Below are 21,816 nucleotides of genomic sequence, written 5' to 3' on the forward strand. Positions count from 1 at the left end.
CCCAGCTACTATAAAAAAACAAGTTTAAGGTGTTGATTGCTGCATTTTCAGTGTGGAGGCAACTCAAGCGGTACCCAGGGCTCCCTCAAATAAACCGATATACCCCGTTTGACGCAGCAGGAATTTTTCCTAGTATCTTTCGAGACATAACAACTAGGAATTGGTATCGGTTGGGAATAAGCAATTTGGGGGATATGTTTCACGATTTGAAGCCATTATCTTTTATTGATCTACAATGTAAATATGATGTACATAAACATGATTTTTTAAAATGTCTTCCAATTTGTAGCTACTATGTCCAGTTAGGGCAATTTGATATGGGGTTCAAGCAATTTCCGTTGATAGAAGGGATGGGAAAAGGGCTTCCTATTGTTTTTTTTCACTCTAACTTAATTATGTTACTTCCAGAGGATCTGGATCAATGTCAGGAGAATTGGAGAACTAAATTAAATATCGCAACAATTGACCTTCACTCCTCCATTTGTCTTGCTAAGGAGGTCTTGATTTCGGGCAAGATGCTGGCTCAACATTATATGGCTTTATATGGCCTATACTATTCTCCTAGAAAAGTTTCCAAATGGAGTACTGGTCCTGGTGCTAGCTGTAGTAGTTGTGGTTGTTACGCTGCTGATGCGCAACATATGTTTTTTTCATGTCCTAATCTGGCAGCTCTTCTTAGTTCTATTCAACAGTTTTTGATTGAAATATTTGGCTCCCACATATGCATTACTGCAGAGATGGTTTTGTTTGGTACAGACTCTATGACTTTGACTGGCAAACAATAGGGGTGTCCGCCGACCTGGCCCCTGTTCCTGGGCAAGTACCGCCCCTAGCCCTACTAGACTGGTGGCTGCCAGTAGTTCTGTTCGTTTCGCAGGGTCAAAATATGCGATCGGGGATTCTCCCAGGAGTGCGTCCTTGATTCTCTGGAAGGCCCCTTCCTGCAGTCCCCATTCCCAGCTGCCATCCTTTTTCATGAGAGCCCTCAGCGGCTCTGTGCAGGTTGCCATATCAGGGATGAACCTCCCGCGGTAAGTAGCCATGCCAAGGAAACTCCACATTTCAGTGCGGGTGGTTGGAGCTGGAGCGCTTCGGATTGCTTGCCATTTCTTCGGGTCCACTTAGATGCCTTGCTGATTGAACACGCACCCAAAGAATTCCAGCGATGGTTGGAAAAATAGACACTTTCCTCTGTGGAGTGTCGCACTATGTTCACTGAGTGTCGGTGATGGTCATCGGCTGTGGCGGAGTGTATCAAGATGTCGTCGCTGACGTTTATCACCCCTTGCAGCCCGGACATCATTTCCCGAATGGTGTTTTGGAACACCTCTGCGGTTGAGGAGATTCCAAGTTTAGCCGTTTGTAACAACGCAGCCCCAAATGGGTACTGAACGTCGTAATATATCGACTTTCCTCCGCTAAAAGCAGCTGGTGGTACCCCACATTCAGGTCAATCTTCATAACCTACCTCGAGCCATTAATATCCGCAATTATGTCATCCATAGTCGGTGGGAAGTGGCACTGTTGTTTGATAGCTCGGTTGGGCAACCTCATATCAATGCGGAGGCAAATGGCACCTGGCTGTTTAGGCTTTTCTGCTATAACCATCGGGGACACCCAGGGTGTTGGTACAGCGACTTTTTCAATCACTCCTAGTCTTTCCAGGTTTCCCAGTTCCTTCTCCACCAAGGGCATCAGGTGAAAAGGGATTCGCCAGGGTGTTGGTACAGCGACTTTTTCAATCACTCCTAGTCTTTCCAGGTTTCCCAGTTCCTTCTCCACCAAGGGCATCAGGTGAAAAGGGATTCGCCTGTGTCGAAGTGCGACCTGGTGATAGACTTATCAATGTGCAGTTTGATAGGGTCGCACTTGATGCGTCCGAGTCCTTGGAATAGTTCCGGGAACTGATCTAACATCTCTTCAACCTGGTGTGCTTGGATGCTCCTGGAGAAGGACACTAAGCCAAGGTCCTCCGCTGTGTGACTGCTTATTAGTGCGTCCGCTTCATGGTCTGTGACGTGGATGATGGCCGTGACTTCCCGGTTGTTGGATCTGACTGGGATGGATATCTTTCTCCTCAGTGGCAGGGGGGTTTGGCTCCCATAGACAAATATGATCGGTGGGTGGTGTTGGAGGCGCCAATACTGCTGAAGACCCGTCACGTTGATGGACGCCCCGGTTTTGATAATTGCTTTCACCTCCGATGCAGCGATACTAATCACACAGGTGGGCTGCGGCTGTCTTCAATTCTTGGGCTCCCGCGTAAATGAGATCAGGTACGTCTTCCCTTCGTCATCCTCTGTGGAGGAATCTTCTGGTCTTTGGTATCGTTGGCTTGTTCTTACTGCCTCCTCTTTCGGCGCGAAGTCCGTAGTGGACAGGTCTCATACTGCCCGTGAGGGTGGCTTTTGTCTGTAGTATAGTTCTTATATTCCGAATAGGCTCTGCGCATTGGAATAATATATCCTATAGATTTGGTGTAGGACTGAGGTCGACTATGTCTCTATCGAATATGCTAAACTTAATTGTGTGTGTGCCAGCTATCTCAGAGGTCACTTTCTCGAATACACAAGAAGGAATTAGTTTCTGACAACCGCATAAACATCACAACTCTGTTTCCCAAGAATAAGAAATACATCTCTCAGAGTCGCGGAAACAATACATAAGTATTTCACTCAGTCAATCGTGCATGCTTCCTTTCTACAGAGTTGCGGAGAAACAGAGAGACGGGCGTTTTCAATAAAAAAAGTTTATTGAACAGTCTTCTTTCTCATGCAAGAGAAGTGAACCGGATACAATCGTTATGCAGACTGCAAAGTATAATGCGTACAGCAAGAATAGTATTATAAAATAATACTGTAAGAGCATTGTATGGTTTCTAAGCCATATAAAAATGCATACATAAATAACATTGACTAAAATACTCAACTGGTGCTTCTAAAATACGCCTACCCCAATGTACCTAACCTAAGTCTAGTACGAGGGAAGAAGTAAGTATTCTGTAGCATAGGTTTAGTTGTTTTTGCCAAGAATCTACCAAAGGTTTCTCTAGGTTCTAATCATCTCCATACCTTAGTAAGAATGAAGGAGCGTCAGCTGGAGAGTCGGCTTCCTTCGGCACTTGCTCCGAACCACCGTATCTTGCTAGAGCAAGTGAAGGTATATTGATACATTCAAGGTGTTTAGGAATGCCATAGTTTGATGTAAAGTCGGGCATATGCACGTCAGGAAAGAACCCCTAAGGAATATTTGTTCTTTGCAAAGTACATGAGTTCTTGGACAAATCAATATTCAAGCAAGGGGAAGTTCCCTAACTGCTTAAGCGGAATTTCCAAGAAATCATTGTAACGTTTGGTACGGGTGGAAGTAGCCATGCCTGTATTTGGGTAACATGGGCTATGCCTAAATAAGGGCTTGATTTCTATGCCTATATAAGGGCAATGTGAATTGTACCTATCTAAGGGCATGAATCAGGAAAATTCACTCAAAGCTCTAAATGCCACACAACACCCACTCCACTTTCTTATGTATGACATTACTAAGTTCTAAACACATTAAAATATATCTAAACATGATGTGTTAAAAACCCAGCCAAAATACATAAAAATGCATTGGAACTGGTTGTACGTGAAAAGAGCATTTGTGCTGTACGCATTTAAAGCAATGTGTCATTCAAAGCATATATTTTGACATTTTGAAAATGCTATCCGAATGAGTCACGAAAATACATTCATGAAATGGCTCTTAAATACAGAAGAAAAAAGTCGAGACAATTTCATGGCAGATTGTATAAACTGATTGAATGTGGACAAAGTCAAATAATGTGTCTTGGAAGTTTTTCAAAGAATTCTAGTTCTCTATGAATTGTTCAACTTTAAGCAGATTACTTTGTGCCAAAAAAAAGGAAAAAATACAAACTTGGAAAAACAAAAGTGTGATCATAGAAAAAATAGAGTTCCAAAGTTAGAAACTTGTTTTGAAAAACGAAGGTCGAATTCAGAGTCTCTCAGAACACTGTGTGCCAAATCAAAAGTCAGTGTTATTGGTTGGAGAAAACATCAAATCTTCTTAGCCCGAAAAGAATTTGTCTACCATTGTAGGTGAAAGTTGGATTACCTCGTTAAGAAGATTATTTGCACAAAGATGTGAAGCATCGCCGTCAGCGTTGGTCGCGTTAGCAATGTTCAAATTGGATGGTACCTGTGTACCGCTTTCCTCTCATACCTCACCGTCAGCATTTTGCATCTGTGAGATCTCAATGAATGCCGTCATCAGAATTGGTTGCTGTTGGGGACAACACAGTGCATGAGTCGTTACTGGTCCAAGCAAAGTATCAACATCTGTTGGCATGACTCATGGGAGTGTTAGATAGATGTCTAGCACGCATTCTTCTCCACATAGCAGGCATAGTAGAACAGGTAAGATGCAATCTTGGCAGATTGGTCTGTATGACATAAACCATGTGGTATTTAATTCTCTTAAACAAGTTAATCCCAAAATTTGGACTATGCGCTCACGACACTTCATTGCCAGAAGATTGTTCTCCATGGTGAACTGGGTATCGCTGGTGACTTGGCTTGCCATATCGAAGCAGTAGGAGCAAAAATAGTATCCCTGCTGCGAGTCCCAAAACGAGAGGCAGTCCGCCAAACACAGAGTGCACGAAATTTGGAAATATGCCTAGGACTGCTTGAAAAGGTGCTAACAGTCCAGAAAAAAACGTCTTAAATACCTGAGCGCCCTTAGACCCTGTCACCAGGTAGGTCGCCCCCTTCAGCCGCCACATGGTCCCCCTGTGCCGCTGTCCCGCTGCCCGCTGCGTCCTCGACTGGTTGCCCCTGACTGCTGCCGTCCTTCCTCTCCTCTGCCTCGGACCGCTTTTCCTTTTCTTTCTGCGCCAACTGTTTTTCTTCCTTTGCCACTGTTACTGGTTCTGCCCCTTATTGTTGCTCTTCCACTGCTGCCAGTGCCTTGTGCCCTACCCCCCCTACCTGCCCCCCCGCTCCCCTCCCCTTGTGCTTCCTGCCGCTGACTACTTGTGGCCCCACCCCCTGCTGCCCCATTCGCCATCCCGCTCCTGCCTCCCAGCTGCTCCTCCCTCCCATAGCCCCTCATATGGAGGCCGCTCAGCGACCGCACAGCGGACGCGCCGCTGGTGCACAGAAGGCGCACCAAAGGCAAGCCGCCACAACACCAGACTGCACTACGACTCCAGCACCCTCCACGCACTCAACCCCGGACGAGATCACTGCTGCTACCGGGCCACCCCGAAGCGCACCCAAGGGCCCTTCACCTGCCGGAACTGCAGCTTCACCAGCATTCGGCCCGCCAAACCATCAACCAGAGAGCCCAACCACCTCCGAGGCATCTTCCTCAACATCCACTCCGCTCGCAAGCAGGCCATCGAACTCTGGGACCTCCTGGAGTCAACCACCCCGACGTCGCCTTCCTGACGAAGACCTGGCTGAATGCCACCTCGACACCAGACACCGCCATTGCCATCCCAGAAGGCTACAAGATCTCCCGCAGAGACCGCACCAATGGAGTGGGAGGGGGAATCGCCATCATCCACAAGGACACTCTCAGAGTCTCGACCAACACCGACGACACCCTCACCACCGCCAAGCACATGCACTTCCAGATCCACACCGACCCCAACACCACCCTCAGAGGAACACTCGTCTACAGACCACTTGGACCCGACCACAGTTCAGCGACTCCATCGCCGACCTCATCAGCACCCATGCCCTCGGCTCCACGGACTACATCCTCCACGGGGACCTGAGCTTCCACCTCGAGAACAACAACGACGCCAACTCCACCGTCCTGATCGACAACCTCGCAAACCTCGGACTCAAACAGCTCGTAACGACACCCACCCACGCCGCTAGACACACACTGGACCCCATCTTCTCCGCAAGCCCCCACGTCTCCTTCAACAACACCACCGAACCCCACTGGACAGACCACAGATTCGTCCACTTCACCTTCAGGAAACCCACCACACACCACCGCACCCAACAGATGCCATGCTGCTGCTGGGGCAAGGTCACCGAGGACCAACTGACCACCACCCTCGCCTTGGAACCACCCGCCGACCCCACCGACCCCGACATCGCCACCATCAACCTCAAACAGTGGATCAACGACTGCATCGACACCCTCGCTCCACTCAAGACCTCCACCACCAATCACACCAACAAGAAAGCGGCATGGTTCACAAAAGACCTCCGGACCTCCAGGCGCACCTGTCGGAAGCTGGAGAAGAGCTGTCTCTGCGACCGAACACCAGACAGCTACACAGCTCACAAGAACGCCACCCGCAGACACCACCAACTCATCAGGACCGCCAAGAGGACCGCCTAGACAACAACGCACACAACAGCAAAGAGCTCTTCAACATTGTGAAAGAACTCTCCAACCCCAGCTCCAACACCAACGACATTCCACCATCACAAGAACTGAGCAACTCACTGGCCACCTTCTTTCACCGCAAGATCACCAACATCCATGACAGCTTCAACACCGCCACCCCCACATCAACCGCCGAGACCACCACCCCTGCGACCGCCACCCGCACCAGTCGCCTGACCGCCTGGTCCAACGTCAGCGACGAAGACACCATCAAGACCATGAACTCCATCCACTCCGGATCCCCATCTGACCCATGCCTTATCCAAGTTTTCAACAAAGCCAGCACAGCCATCGCACCCCATCTCCGGAAAACAATCAGCATCTCCTTCTAGACAGCAACCTTCCCAGAGAGCTGGAAACACGCCGAGATCAACGCCCTACTGAAGAAACCCAAGGCGGACCCCAACGACCTCAAGAACTTCCGGCCCATCTCCCTGCTCCCTTTCCCGGCGAAAGTCACGGAGAAGATCGTCAACAGACAGCTGACCCGCTACCTCGAAGACAACAACATCCTGGACCCATTGCAGTCCGGCTTCCACAGCAACCACAGCACCGAGACCGCCCTCCTCACTGCCACCGACGACATCAGGATCCTTATGGACAAAGGAGAAACAGCCGCCCTCATCCTTCTGGACCTATCAGCAGCCTTCGACACGGTCTGCCACCGCACCCTAACAGCACGCCTCCATGACACAGGAATCCAAGAGAAGGCCCTAGCCTGGACCACATCCTTCCTCTCCGGCAGAACACAGAGCGTCAGCCTCCCACCCTTCCGCTGCAAGACCACCGAGATCATCTGCGGCGTTCCAAGGGGATCATCCCTCAGCCCGGCGCTGTTCAATATCTACATGGCACAACTCGCCCACGTCGCACGACAACATAGCCTCAACATAATTTCCTATGCCGACGACACCCAGCTGATCATATACCTCACCGAAGACCCCCACACCGCCAAAGCCAACCTCCACAGAGGAATGAAGGCCGTCACCGAATGGATGAAGGACAGCAGGCTGAAGCTGAATTCAGACAAGACAGAGGTCCTCATCCTCTGCCCCACCCCCTCAGCCTGAGATGACTCCTGGTGTCCAACATCGCTAGGAACAGCCCCAGAACCCACCGACCTCTCACGCAACAGGGGGTCATCCTCGACTCCGCCCTCTCCATGACCAAGCAGGTCAACGCCGTCTCCGCTTCCTGCTTCAACACCCTCCGAATGCTCCGCAGGATCTTCAAATGGATCCCCTCCGACACGAGAAAAAACGTCACCCAGGCCCTCGTCACCAGCAGGCTGGACTACGGGAACGCCCTCTACGCAGAAACAACAACCAAGCTACTGAGACGGCTGCAACTCATTCAGAACACCTCAGCACAACTGATCCTCGACGTCCCCGGACGCAGCCACATCACACCCCACCTGAGAGGCCTGCTTTGGCTCCCCGTCAACAATAGGATCACCTTCAAACTCCTCATCCACGCACACAAAGCCCTACACAACGCCGGACCAGCATACCTCAACGACTGACTCAGCTTCTACACCCCCACCCGCAGCCTCCGCTCTGCCAACTTCGCCCTCGCCACAGTTCCACACATCCGGAAAACCACAGCCGGCGGCAGATCCTACTCCTACCTCGCCGCCAAGACCTGGAACACCCTCCCTACCAGCCTACGACAGACCCAGGACCTGCTGGCCTTCAGAAGACCTGGCTTTTTGATCAGTAGCAGCCCCCCCCCCCTCAGCGCCTTCAGACCCTCACGGGTATGTAGCGCGCTTTACAAATGAAATGATTGATTGATTGATTGTACAATACCGCTCATGTTTAAGATACGACTTAACATTTCTGAGAAATGTATAGGGCAATTTGTGTTTAAAAGGGCATGTATCTCTGCTGAAGTCCTTGCAACTTGCAGATCATACGTCTCTTTGGCCAATGTCAATGGCACAGTTTTTTGTAAAAGAATGGCTTTCATTCTGCTTAAAGTATCAATTCGTATAGAAGAGATCTTCAGTGAAGGCCATAACGGCAACTCCCGGTCAGTCTTAGTTTTTGGAAACAATACTTGCATACAGCAAGTAACCCTGGCTGACACAGTTATGAGATAGGCTAAACCTGGCAACATGCCACTGCAGCTGTGATCATTCAACATGAGGTAACTTCCATTAGAAAGTTGTTCAAAAATTGAATCAATCACCGCAGCTGGTCAACCTTGCAGGTGGCAGGATAAGTTGTTCGAGGAACCATCGCAGGCCCCGTGTAAATTAATACCCTGACAAAGGAGAGATCTATTTCTCCAGCGATGAGTTTGCCTTCTTTAACACCGTATTTAGATTTAATTCCGGGATAATAGACACTGGTGATGTAATTTTAATAAACAAATATGTGGCTTCCGACACCGTTTTAATTTGAGTCGGAGGATCCTGCCCTACATATAATATTTGTGTTTTAGAAATATTCAACTTATATCCTGAAAAGGATCCAAACTGGGTTGCTAAGTCCTCAATTATAGGCATTGCCCTTTGAATGTTTGTTGTTACCACAACAATGTCATCCGCATATGCGAGAGCTCTATAATTCATACGAGATACTTGCACTGGTTTAATATCCTCTGCTTGAGTTAACTTGTTTAAAAGAATATCATTATAAAGGGCAAACAACAGCGGGGAGCACGGGCATCCCTGCCGAGTTCCACGCAAGATAGCCAGAGAAGCGGATTCCTGACCTGCTAGTTTAACAGAGGACGTTGGGGAACCATAAAGAGCTTTTAATGCCAGAATCACCTGAGGACCAAAACCCTTCAAATAAAGCAAGTCCCATAAGTACTGCCAGGCTACCCTGTCAAAAGCCTTTTCGGCATCCAACAGGGTAATGCCAAGTGCCGTCTTAGTCGCCTGAGCCCAATCCAACAAAGCAATTACGCATCGTATATTGTCCGTGGTATCCCGATTGGGAATAAAGCCATGCTGTAGATGTGAAACAATGGATGAAATTATACCTGAAATACGGGAGGCTAAAATCTTTGAGTATATCTTGCTGTCCGCAATAATTAAGGATACAGGTCTATAAGAGGCCGGGAGAAGAGGCGACTTATCTTTCTTCAGAAAAGCCATAATTATTGAATGCCGTCAAGATTCCGGTGCATTGCCTTTCTGTGCTTCTTGGTAAGTTAAAAGCAGATCTTTTTTTAACAAATGGCGGAATATTCTATAAAATTCCAACAGGATGCCATCCGGCACTATGGCCTTTCCAACAGCAAGTGAAAGGATAGCGGCTTCTATTTCTTCCCATGTGATGTCTTTATCTAAAGCTGCCGCCTTTTCTAACCTTATTTTAGATATATTTCCACTGCCAGAAAAATTCAGGATACAGTCCGATGAATAGACTGTTACTTCATCATTGTATAGTTTGCTATAGTATTGTCGAAACACCTCTAAGACCTCATCCGGTTTTTCATAAATTTGTCCTGTCTCGTCCTGAACTCTATTAATACAGTTAGTAGTTTCTTTTTGCCAAATGTTTTTAGCTAAGATGCAACCTGCATTCTAGCCTACCTCATACACTTGTGTACGGAAAACTGCTATCTGTTCTGCTAATTTCTTAGCAAAGATCTCATAAAGTCTTGATTTATGAATATAAGATAGCCTGGCTGATGAGGATTATGAATCCGAAACCGGTCCCAGGATGCTTGTTTCCGGTCCAGGGAAGACATGGCTTGGCAGTTCGGGCTGGACTGTTCCCATGAGGCACAGGGTCAGACTGATTTGCATATAGCCATGTCTGAACTGGGGTGGCTAAGTGAACTAAAGAATGGTGATGGATTAAAACCAGATCAGTTGACTGGGGGTGAGTGTTTGATTTGTTCAAACGCTCCGTCCATCATCCCCTTTTGTATCGCTTTGATTTATGAATAGCCAAATTTGATGTTATTTGTTCCGTATCTTGAACAAGCCTGATAGCTGTTATAAGTTTAGCTTCACATTCCTGTAATTTCCTAAAGTCAACTGCTAATACATCACGAGATTCTCTTTGAATATTTATTGAGTAAGATAGGGTCTCTCCTTGTATCCCTGCTTTAAAGGCATCCCAAACTACTCGTACTGAAGTAGATCCACGATTAAATTCCATAAATTCAGTTATCCACTTTCCCATATGTTCAATATATAAGGAATCTGCCAGTAATTTACGTTCAAATGTCCATGAGCTCTTTTTAGGCATAGCACTACGTACTAGATTTATCTCTACCAGAATAGGGTTATGATTGGATATTATTTTAGGGAATATCTCATACCTAATGTCCTTAACTAACCGGGAAGTAACAAAAAAAGAATCCAAACAAACAAATTTCTGATGGGGAACTGAAAAAAACGTATAGCCTGGAGCAGCACTGCGTTTAACAAATCCAACGTCCAATAACCCAAATTCCTTCACTAAACCTCTTATAGCTTTATAAATCTTCTTTTTTTCCCCAGATACATCACATCACTAGTAATATCAAAGTGTCCCTCAAGATGGATATTAAAGTCTCCACATAATATTAGAGGAGCGGGCCAGCAAGCTAGCTCAATGCTGAGGTAATTTAACATTTCTGGATCATCCAGATTAGGACCGTAGATTGAGCAGATAGTCCATAAATTACCTGCAATACAAATTTCACTTATCACCCATCTACCGTATGAATCAGTTTTAACCCGTTTACAGCTCCCCACCCCACTTTTCATCAAAATTGCTACTCCCCTTGTGGTAGTCCCTTGCCGAGTACAACCCACAATTTGCATACCTAAATCATTGAGCCAGCGTCTATCATTCCACATCAGATGAGTTTCCTGTAGACAAAGTATATCTATCCTCATACTCTGGAGTATCTGTGATGCAATCCCTCTTTTCTTTTTATCATTCAGCCCACAGATATTCCATGAGCATATCCTTAATTTACCCATCTTCGTACCTCAGCTGGTTTCCTAACAGTAGACCAAGAAATACAGCTTTCACTCCACCATTGACAACTGCACTCTTCACAGCAAAGCAATATTTACTTAACGTATTACAACATTTTCTTATATTAGAACAACATGTTCTGTCCTTACTTGCCCCACCACCGTACCACCCCCACCCCCAACCTGTGCCCTCCCTCGCCCCACCCACACCCACCCTGATTCCCACCCAAAGAAGGCAAAGGGACTGAAGAGTCCCTCCAATTGATGGATAGAGAAGCATGAAGCGTCCCGCTGTTCGCCTCCCAACTCCCGACAAAAGAAAATCCAATAACCACAAGGTGACAACCTAACTAAATTAAGCAAAAAGAGAAAAAAGAAGTCAGATAGCACAGTCTAAACAAGAATGTCTGCAAAAACATTACATTACTATGACATCTTACTGAATAGAAGCCAACAAATCTTTTACTACACTCTCAGAGGTCAGATAATGTGTTTTCTCCTTGTGAATTATCTTAAGCTTGGAGGGATTAAGAAGAAATGCCTGTGCACCTTTGGCCTGAAAGAGTGGTATAAGTTACCGAAATTGCCATCGCTGTTGAACCGTGGCATGACAATAGTCGGGACGAACAAAAAATTCCACCCCTTTCCCTTTTCGCTTACGATCAGGCCTAGCCAGGTCATACAGAACTTCACGTGCAAGAAAATTATTCAAACAAAATAATATAGCTCTTTGCTTGGTATTTAAAGCCCCTCTCGCATTTTTTTTCTGTTAGAAGGGGAATCGATGAACTCTTTGTAGTTCCGTGTCCCACTGCTACTGGGTTAATTCAGGAAAGGCTTCTGTAAAAAGTTCGATAACATATTGTCGAATATCGGACCCTTCACTCCCCTCTGGAATACCCAAGACTCGCAAATTGTTCCGTCTGGACCTGTTTCTGGACCTGTTTTCTAAATCAACTAATTTCCAGTTTATGTCTTCACGTAATGTCTCTAGAGAGGAGATCTGGGTTTTGTGTTGAGATATTTCATCTTCGACTGCGGAGATCCTTTCTTCTGCCTCTACTACACTGGCCACCATCTCATTACAGGTCTTGACCACTCGCCGAACATTATTTTGAAGCCTTCGTACTGCTCCTTGCGTACGCAAGTTCTCAGCCTTTGTTTCTCTGCGGTGTTGTAGCATAACTTGATAGATAGTACTTAATGTGATTTCCAGGACATGCTGTTTCTCTCCCTGATCTATATCACATTCAGCTGATTGAGTTAGTATTGGTGAGCCTTGATTGTCTAAACCAGGTCCATCCCCGGTGGAAAAATGGGTCTGCCATTAACCGGTAGAATTGTGCGTACTGTATCCTCCTCCGCACCCACTCTTCTCTCCTGGAGCCTGGACGATGAAGCATCGTCTTCCTCATCCTCTAACTGGACCGAGCATGTTAGGCTAGTTATGCTTGTATTGTCTCTCCATTCTCCCTCCAGGCTTTCAGACTCTAAAGCATTGGACAGATCTGACATTAAATAAAAATTGCCCGCCGAATCAATCGACTCTGTATCTCTAATTACTTCAAGCAAGTCAATATTTTCAATCGAAACAGAGCTAGCTTGAGTGGCTGCAGCTTCCCATACCTTAGTAGCAGTAACAGTACTAGGTGTATGTTGTAAAGGGTCCTGCCCAGCCTCAATTTCTAGTAATGTTGTTTCACCGCCTGGTTGACTTTCTGCAGCCATATACATCATATTATCAGTCAAGTTTTCAGTCATGTAATCAAGCGTGTTACTACTAGAGCTCTGTGGGGGGTTCATAACATCAAAAGATTGTTGCCCATCTTTCACTAAGTTTAGATTCTTTTTCTTAAACATACCCGGAATTTTGGGAGTAGCTCCGGTCCTACTAGTCCCAGCATTCACTGTTGGCACTGCCATCGCTGTTGTTACAATGTTAGAAGTACTGGATATGGCCGATTCAGCGTCGTTCTCAATATTCCCAATCGTGCCACTTTGTATCCCTGGCGTCTCAGCAGCTCCTTCCATTGCCGCGGTTGTCGCACGCGTCTTTGGTTTCGGCCCTTTAACCAAGATATTTGGGTTCTTTGGCGCCATCTCAATACGGCGTCTACAGCCAGCTCGTCTCCCCGTAGTCACTCTGAGGATTCCCGGCACCATCTACAAATTCCAGAGGACGAGATCAGCACAGCGCATTTTCATTTATCCATATATGGTCAGGCTAATGTTTTAAAAATGCTAATACTGCCTAAGTTTTTATATATGTTTCGTGCTATTTCTCTTGAATTTCCTCTTAGTTGTTTCAAACAATTGGAAAGAATGTCAGCAAGATTTTTATGAGGTTATAGACGTCGGAAAAGGGCTTATAAAAAGATGATATTACCGAAGGATAGGGGAGGCTGGGGCATACCACACTTTCTGTTCTACTACTTGGCGTCTGTTATACAGTTTATCAGCCCGTTGGTAATTGGGGAAAAGGCACGGATTCCACTGAGTCACTCACCGTCAATATATGAATTTGCATTAGGAGAAGAGTGTCGCGGATGTTTGATTAAAGTTATAGAGCCTTGTTATTTAAAAAAAACTAAATTTAAGACCTTGAAAGCAGCTATATGGTTTGGAGAATAATAAAGCGACAATTAGGTATGGTAAGGATCTAGGTTTATACACCTCTTGCAGCACCAGGTGCCCTCCCCCCAATTTTTCAGGATTCTGTTATGAATATATGGCGTATTAAAGGCATTCACTATGTGAGTGATTTCTGGCATAATGACCATCTTTTTTCTTTTGCTGAACTACAAGAGAAATATAATTTACTTGGAAATGATTTTTTAAAGTATTTACAGATTCATAGTTTTTCAAATCTTTAGGAGAACAAATGCGATCTCATTTGCGGAGAATTCCTCTTATTGATAGTATGTTTACTAAAAAATCTATCGGACATTACTATAAATTGATTATCTCTTCATGTTCAGATGATATAGAGATATATCAAAATAAATGGGCTGCAAAGTTGGCTAGGGATGTTATCCAGATAGAAGAATCAATTATTTTAGCAAACAGAATTCTAATAACTGGTAGATCACGCTCACAGCAATATATGGCTTTATTTGACCTTCATTATACGCCTTCTAAGATCTCGAAATGGGGGACGACGGTGGGCACCTCGTGCAGCAGATGTGGGGAATTTGCAGCTGAGGCACTACATATGTTTTTTCTATGTCCACAGCTAACTAAGGGCTAGATGTAGGTAAATGGTATTTGCCGATTCATAAATACCGAATTTTACCGATTCGGTATTTATGAATCGGTAAATATGAAGGGGGGAGATGTAGGTATTTCCGGATGTTAAAATACCGATTTGGTAAAATTCGGTATTTACCGATTCGGTAAATACCGATTCGGTATTTCCTATTGATTCCTATGGGCTGTGAAGCCCATAGGAATCAATGGGAAATACCGATTCGGTAATTACCGAATCGGTAAATACCGAATTCTGCAAGGGTGCAGGGGGTATCACTTTGACACCCTCTGGCACCCCACAAATAGGCATGTGCGCCATGTGGCACACAGACATGCCCTAAGGGCATGTCTGTCTGTCACATGGCTAGGTGTGCATGCACACATGTGCATGCACACCTGAATTCGGTATTTTAACAACCAATTGGATTGGGTGGTAAAATACCGAATTTGTAGGGCCTTTGGGACTCAGAAGAGTCCCACCTACGTCTGGGATTTACAGAATCGGTAAAAATACCGATTCGGTATTTTACAGAATCGGTAAATTTACCGAATCTGTAAATTTACCGATTCTGTAAAATTATGCCCCTACATGCCAATTCTTAAATACCGGTCGGTAACGACCGGTATTTTGGCTCCTACATCTGGCCCCAAATTGCTTTCTTCAGTGCAGAAATTTTTGGCAGTATTATTTGGGTCGACAGTAACGATAACAGGGAAATTGGTCTTGATAGGGGTAACTTCTGATACTTTACCAGAAGAGAGGAAAAGCTTACTATTCATCTGTATGGCATTAATACGGGTTTGTATCACACAAGATTGGATTAGCCCAGCTCCCCCTTCCTTTGAGACATGGCGGGCTCACCTGTTAGCTACATATAACATGGAAACTGCTATATACAGAACGAAGGGCCGGAAAAAAAAAGCTTCAGGTATGAAGATCTGGGCACCGGTTATGGATTGGATACAAGGGGAACGGCTTAAGTATTGGTTCCTCTCTTTTCTATTGTGTTATTATTCTTACTTTATTGATGTAACACAATGTGATCTCATGAAATGATATTTTATGATGTTACCCTTTGGTTTAAGTTGTGTTTTTCTGTTGTGACTTATGTTCTATTCTTCTTGCATAAAATGGGAAAAAAAACTTTAATAAAGATATTAAATATATATATATTTTTTAAAAGACAAAGGAGAGAACCGCTTGGTGCGTTTTCACAATTTTTACCACTAAGAAACCCTTCTTTCGCCCCACTCCAACATCTGTGTGTGTAAGGTAATTCCCAGGATGTCTTGATGTATTCTTTACCCAACCTTTCATATACGCTCGCTGGTATACGTTTTAAGCAATACTGAAAATGGAAAATTGTAGCAGGCAGAGTGATTGTACCGTGTATTATCCATTCTGTGACTGGTCTTTCAGCGACAGTCAATGACTTTCCAGTTTTTCGATGCTCAGCACCGTATAGTCTGCTCCACTCTGTGCAAATTTCATCTGTTTATCAGTGAGATTGAATTCTGAAAACAGTGACGTGGTATTGATCAAACGCCAAGGCACATAGCCTGAATGAAGGTTTTGTAACGTCCAGCCTAATAGCATTATAGAAAATAGTTGCGACTGACCATGTTGCAACATGACCAAGTCCTGTTCCATTATGTCTGTGGCAGAGGATAATATGCTGTCCAAAGGAATATATCCTGGATGACAGTCGTTAACCCATTGTCAATTACAGGGAGAGACTTCTCTAAATTAATACGATCAATTTCTCGTATACGTTCTGCAGTCTCTGCTTGCGTAATCTTCCATGCTTCATTATATAGGGCATCGATACCGGCGTATATGAAACGTTTATGACGCGGTTTAGTAGGTCCTTGTAAGAACTTCCTCAGATCAACGCCATCTTTAAGTAAAGGTAAGTGTTGTTTTACTTCCTTAAATGTAGATGTTTGTAGCCACTCAAGGCACAGCTTCCCTACACTGTATGATATGATGTTACTATTCCTGGATGCTGTCTCTCAACATATCTTGGATCTGGCCTAGTGAATGTGAACCCTTGTGTCTTTTTCAGGAATCTATCTTGACAGGTGTTTGTGTCTGTGGGCCAGATTAACCATTTTTTCCAATCTGGATCTGTTCTGTTGTGATGCAAAATAGTATGTACGTCAACCACCCCCTCTGAAGTCTTGTTACTATCAGGAGTAGGTGTAGGTATGGACGGATTGTTTAACTCCTTGATCTTGGCTAACCCAAGACAGGATGTCTGTTGAACAGTGTCGTTCAAAAACATTATTTGCTCTGGGATGATGCAGGCTCTAAATAAGCCTTCAATCCCCTGCACTTGGCAATCTTTTGTGCCCCAGACAGTTTTTGTCTCAATGTTGTCTTTCCAAAAGTCAAAACCTAACGAAGACAGTCGAGCATAAAAGGCTGCAGAATAAATTTGCTTGGTATTTGTCAACATACTTTTCATTCCTGTCTTATTAACATTTTTAAAGTAAAATGATTCTGGATTTGAAATATTAAAACCTGAAAAGTACACAATTTTGCCATAAAATGTTTTTGAGCTACCCTTTGGTGGCGTTGGACAATGTTCCCATTGGTTATAAGTTAATACATTTCTAGCATTTGCAGATTTATGCAAGAAATAATGACCATAATGATTATAAGAATACATTTGTTCATAATCTGATATCCTTCTAAGTATTCATGATTTGTAAATTTTGCAGACATTTCTAAGTATGACATCATATTATTAATAGTCTTGAAGTCCCAATCATCAGAAAAGGTACTAGAGGAAACAAAGTCACTCAAGGAACTCTTGAAATGGTGTGGAATCTTCAACAGCTCCACAGGGCCAAAGATGTCATAATCAGTTCTGCCCCAAGCAATACCAATAGGTATAGGAACGGCTGTGATGTTCACTGATGACATGTCTCTTTGTTCACGATGAGATGATTTGTGTGGCTTGAGGAGTTAGTTGATGTTCTTACTTGCTGTGTCCTTTATAACATATCTTCGATTTATCAGTATTCCCAAAATAAATACCAGAGTCAACCAAAGTAGAAGAAAAAGTACACCCAACACAATCCAAAGTTCAATCCATGGTGAAACCAGATAAGACTTTTCCAGTTGATGAAAAAGTTCTGTTGCTTGTTCTTTAAAAGTTTTTTTAGCTGGCGTCATTTCAGGTTCACTGGGATCCTCGGGAAACGTATCAAAGTTAATGAAATAGCCAGAGGCAGTTCTGTCAATTGTAGCGATTGCATCAGGATTAGTTGAAATCGCTGGAACCACTTGATCACTTGTTACATTTGTATAGGCAGATGCTATTTCATTGTAGACAGGCTTTTCTTGACAAATTGTTATTTGGGTCTCAAGAGGTACAAGTTCCATGGCTTTGTTGCATAGTCCTTCTTTTCGCACTGCAGATTCTTCAAAGGTGAAGAGTCTCTCAGTTTGAATCTGTTGGATAGTCGCCAGATTAGGGCGTCTGCTACATCTTTGGAGTCCACTTGGCCTACTGCTTATGATCGGCCACATGATGTGGTTTGACCAGGTCGATGGACACAAACCTGTTCTCCTTTTTACCAGCAAGGGGCAGCAGTAATACTGTTCTTGATCCATAGATGGCTAGGACAGGTACTGGTTGTCTGTAAGAAGGCCCAAATTCCTTCTTGTCTGCAATCTTTTCTCTGACTAGATCCCCAATCTTTGGAATCCAGACAGGCCTTGCTGGGACGGATGGTTTGTCTTCAGTGGTCGTTGGCTTCAGGAACATGTTACTTTGGCTTTTTCTTATTTCATTTAAGTCCTGCAAAACAGCCAAACAGTCTTTAATATCAAAGGGCTTTTGTTCTACCACTGAAGTGTGACAATCGAGGTCCGCCACAATTATTCTAGTTCCAAAAAGGATTTCATATGGAGTGATACCCCCTAGAGAACTTCTTGGCAGATTGTTAAGACTACGTTGGACCCTTATTAGATGTTTGACCCACCCGTCACCTGAGCCTAATACCATAGCTGTTATAGATTTCTTTATGTCCCGTTTTTTTCTCTCCACTACCGAATTTCCCTCAGAATGGAATGGACTAGAGTACTGCAACGCACCGCCCAGATTGGCCATGGCCCCCTTGTAAGCTCGAGAGCTAATCGCAGGACCCTGGTCAGAATATAGCGTGACGACTGCGTATGTGCCGATAAAGACTCGCAAATCTTTTATAACAGTTCGAGCGTCAGCCGAGCACTGAGGCCACATCCAAATGAATCTCGAGCACTAATCCACTGCGACCATGATATATTTATAGTTACCATCCCTCTGTAAGGGACCGCAGTGATCCAGGTAAACGCAAGATAGTGGTTTGTCGGAAATTAACAGTGGCGTCTGCGCAGGACATTTCACTGTAGAGACTTTCATCTTTTGGCAGATTTCACATTCCAAAACATAGTTTCTGGTTTGTTTCCTCATGCACGGCCACCAGTCTCTCTGTTTTAATAACGACACTGTGGAGGAAACACCCGTGTGTGCAGAGGCAAGCCCTTCATGTGCTGCCACTGTCTTTGTTTGAAGCATTGAAAGCTTGCATTATTTCGCTGTCTATTTTAGTTTTTGAACGAGCGATTGCAGCTACGGAAGCCATTTGCACAGCTGCCTTCGCGGCTTCATCAGCCAATGAATTCCCTGCAACGTGAACGCCATCACGTTGATGACTCAGTGTATGTATCACGTGAGCCTTTTGTAGTTGTTGTTGTAACTGAACTACTTGTTCCCAAAGCAACTTATGCTTGATTGTGCCACCTTTTGCTTCTTTGTAACCGTTTTGAATCCAGTTCTGCAGGTATTCATTGTAAGATTGAACACAATAATACAAATCGCACACTAGGAGTGTGGGGAATTCGCGATCAGTATTTTCAAGCGCCATCTTGAATGCTTGTAGTTCAGCTTGCTGAGCTGTACAATCTCCTAAAGATTGCATTTTAGTGACCATAGGTTGGAATTTACCATCGCGCCAGCGACCTTTATCGATCGTCCACGCAGCACTATAAGCTTGTTTACCCCCAATAGCGGGCTGTGCTGATCCGTCAGTATAGATTATACATTCATACTGATCTAGAGGCAGAATTTCAGTAGGCAGAGGACATTCTTGTTCATATTGTAGAAATTCTTGTGTTTTCAAAAAGGGGTCAAAAACGTATTCAACGTCTGCAAGAGAATTAACCCATTGTATCCATCTCGGATATAAAGCCTTAGCATTGGAATGCTTGCTTTTGTCACTGCCTCTAAGGCAGGTACAGGAGTAACGACCATTATGCGCTTACCCTGTGCGAGGGCTCTCTCTTTTGCTACTGCAGTTTGAACCACTGTCAGAATCTTTTCTGTAGAAGTGAATTTCATTTCTGCTTGTGAGTACAAATGTGATTTGTAACCTATTGGTACCTTTTCTCCTTCATTAAAGGTTAAGTACGTGAATCCGTATCTTCCTGGATGATTCGGATCACTAAGTTGCGTACGTTTATGCATGTTTGTAAATGTTTTGTTGCTAACATGTCTGTTTGCAATGAACGCAAATTTTTTGTGTGTTTTTGTGTCCAATTCATTGTTTTAAAATCACGTTTGATTAATTCGTAGAGAGGCTTAATCCTTTCAGCGTAATTTAGAAGGTAAGTTCTTTCGAAATTCAGGAAACCTAGAATTGACTGTAAGTTTTTCAGCATTTTTGGAGGTTGGAACAGTGCACACTTTTTGAAAAAGTTGGCTGCCAGGCTTTTACCTTCACTTGATAACTCGTATCCTAGGAAAAGGATGTTAAAATGGGCAATTCGTGATTTCTTGGAATTTAATTTGTACCTTTCAGAGGTGAAGCCCAATATTATGGTGTTCACCCTGTTCAAGTGCCTATCCAAATCATCGTCTGTTAGATAGATGTAATCGACATATGATAATGCCTCATCATCATATGTTTGTAGTAACTCTGTTACTCTGGCTGAAAATAACCCTGGACTATTCTTGAATCCCTCTGGGAGACGACAGAAGTGACTCTGTGTCCCCAGAAAGCCCGAATGGGGGGCAGGTCTTTCAGATATTTGGCTGCTAAGCAGTGGAATGATCTGCCACCAGAGCTACATTTGGAGCCTTCGGAATCTATTTTTAGAAGGAAACTCAAGACTCACCTATTTGGAAGGTAGGCGGCTGTGATGGCTGCTTGGACTGCTTACCCCACTTACCATAGCGCGGGGACATGCCGGTGCACGTAACCAGGCGCTCTACAAATTTCCCTAATAATAATAATAATAATAATAATTGAGAAAGCGGTCAAAAGAACAAGTTACTTACCTTCGGTAACGCTTTTTCTGGTAGATACAATATCTGCCTGTGGATTCCTCACCTTGTGAATATCCCCTTGCGTCAGCAACATTCGGAAATACTTTTGTAGCTTCGCGCCGACGTGGACTCGGACGTCATAGAGGCACGGCATCGCTCGCGACTCTGCTGACGTCACCGACGCCTACAATAGGCCCACGCCGGCGTGATGACATCAGTTCCGCCCTTTTTTCCATGCCTTCGAGGCACATGGACGGACCAATGACAGTAGACATATACACAATATACGCAATACAAATATCAAGGTAACACACACAGTGTGAAGCAAATGCAATAAAACATTTGAAATAAACAACTCCTTGACAATAAAATAAATACATTACAGAAACTCTGGTATAGAAGAGTGGACAACGGGGAGGCGGGTGGGTCAGTGAGGAATGCACAGGCAGATATTGTATCTACCAGAAAAAGCGTTACCGAAGGTAAGTAACTTGTTCTTCTGATAGATACATCTGCCGTGTGGATTCCTCACCTTGTGAATAGAGTCCCACAGCAGTCCCCACTCCCGGAGGAGGGTGCCCACTCTTCTAAACCAGGAGGACAGAGCACGCAAAGTGGCCGTCCCTCCTCACTTTGGAATCCAAGCAGTGTGTGGAGGGAAGACCAAGTCGCGGCTCTGCAAATATCCTCTACAGGCACTGCTAGGTCCTCGAAATAATTTTCATCCAGCTCACCTTCTTCTAAGTCAAAATGAGACTCACAATACCTCCGCTCTTCCAGGAGACGTTGAGCCTCTTTCCTAGATCTCTGCTTAACACGGAGTGCAGCCGGATCCACCGTCGACTCCGACGGCGCCGGAGCCGACGTCGGAATCGAATCTGAAGGCTTAGAAGGATGTTCCATAGATTT

At 44.7% G+C, this 21,816-nt stretch overlaps 1 protein-coding gene across 3 annotated transcripts in view; it reads right to left on the bottom strand.

Annotated features, from left to right (window-relative positions):
* LOC144792107 (myoferlin-like) overlaps positions 1-21,816 on the bottom strand; it is a 3,514,236-nt gene that overhangs the window by 870,909 nt on the left and 2,621,511 nt on the right. The window lies entirely within an intron of this gene.

Source organism: Lissotriton helveticus, chromosome 11 (assembly GCF_964261635.1).
Source record: "Lissotriton helveticus chromosome 11, aLisHel1.1, whole genome shotgun sequence".
Classification (NCBI taxonomy): Eukaryota; Metazoa; Chordata; class Amphibia; order Caudata; family Salamandridae; genus Lissotriton; species Lissotriton helveticus.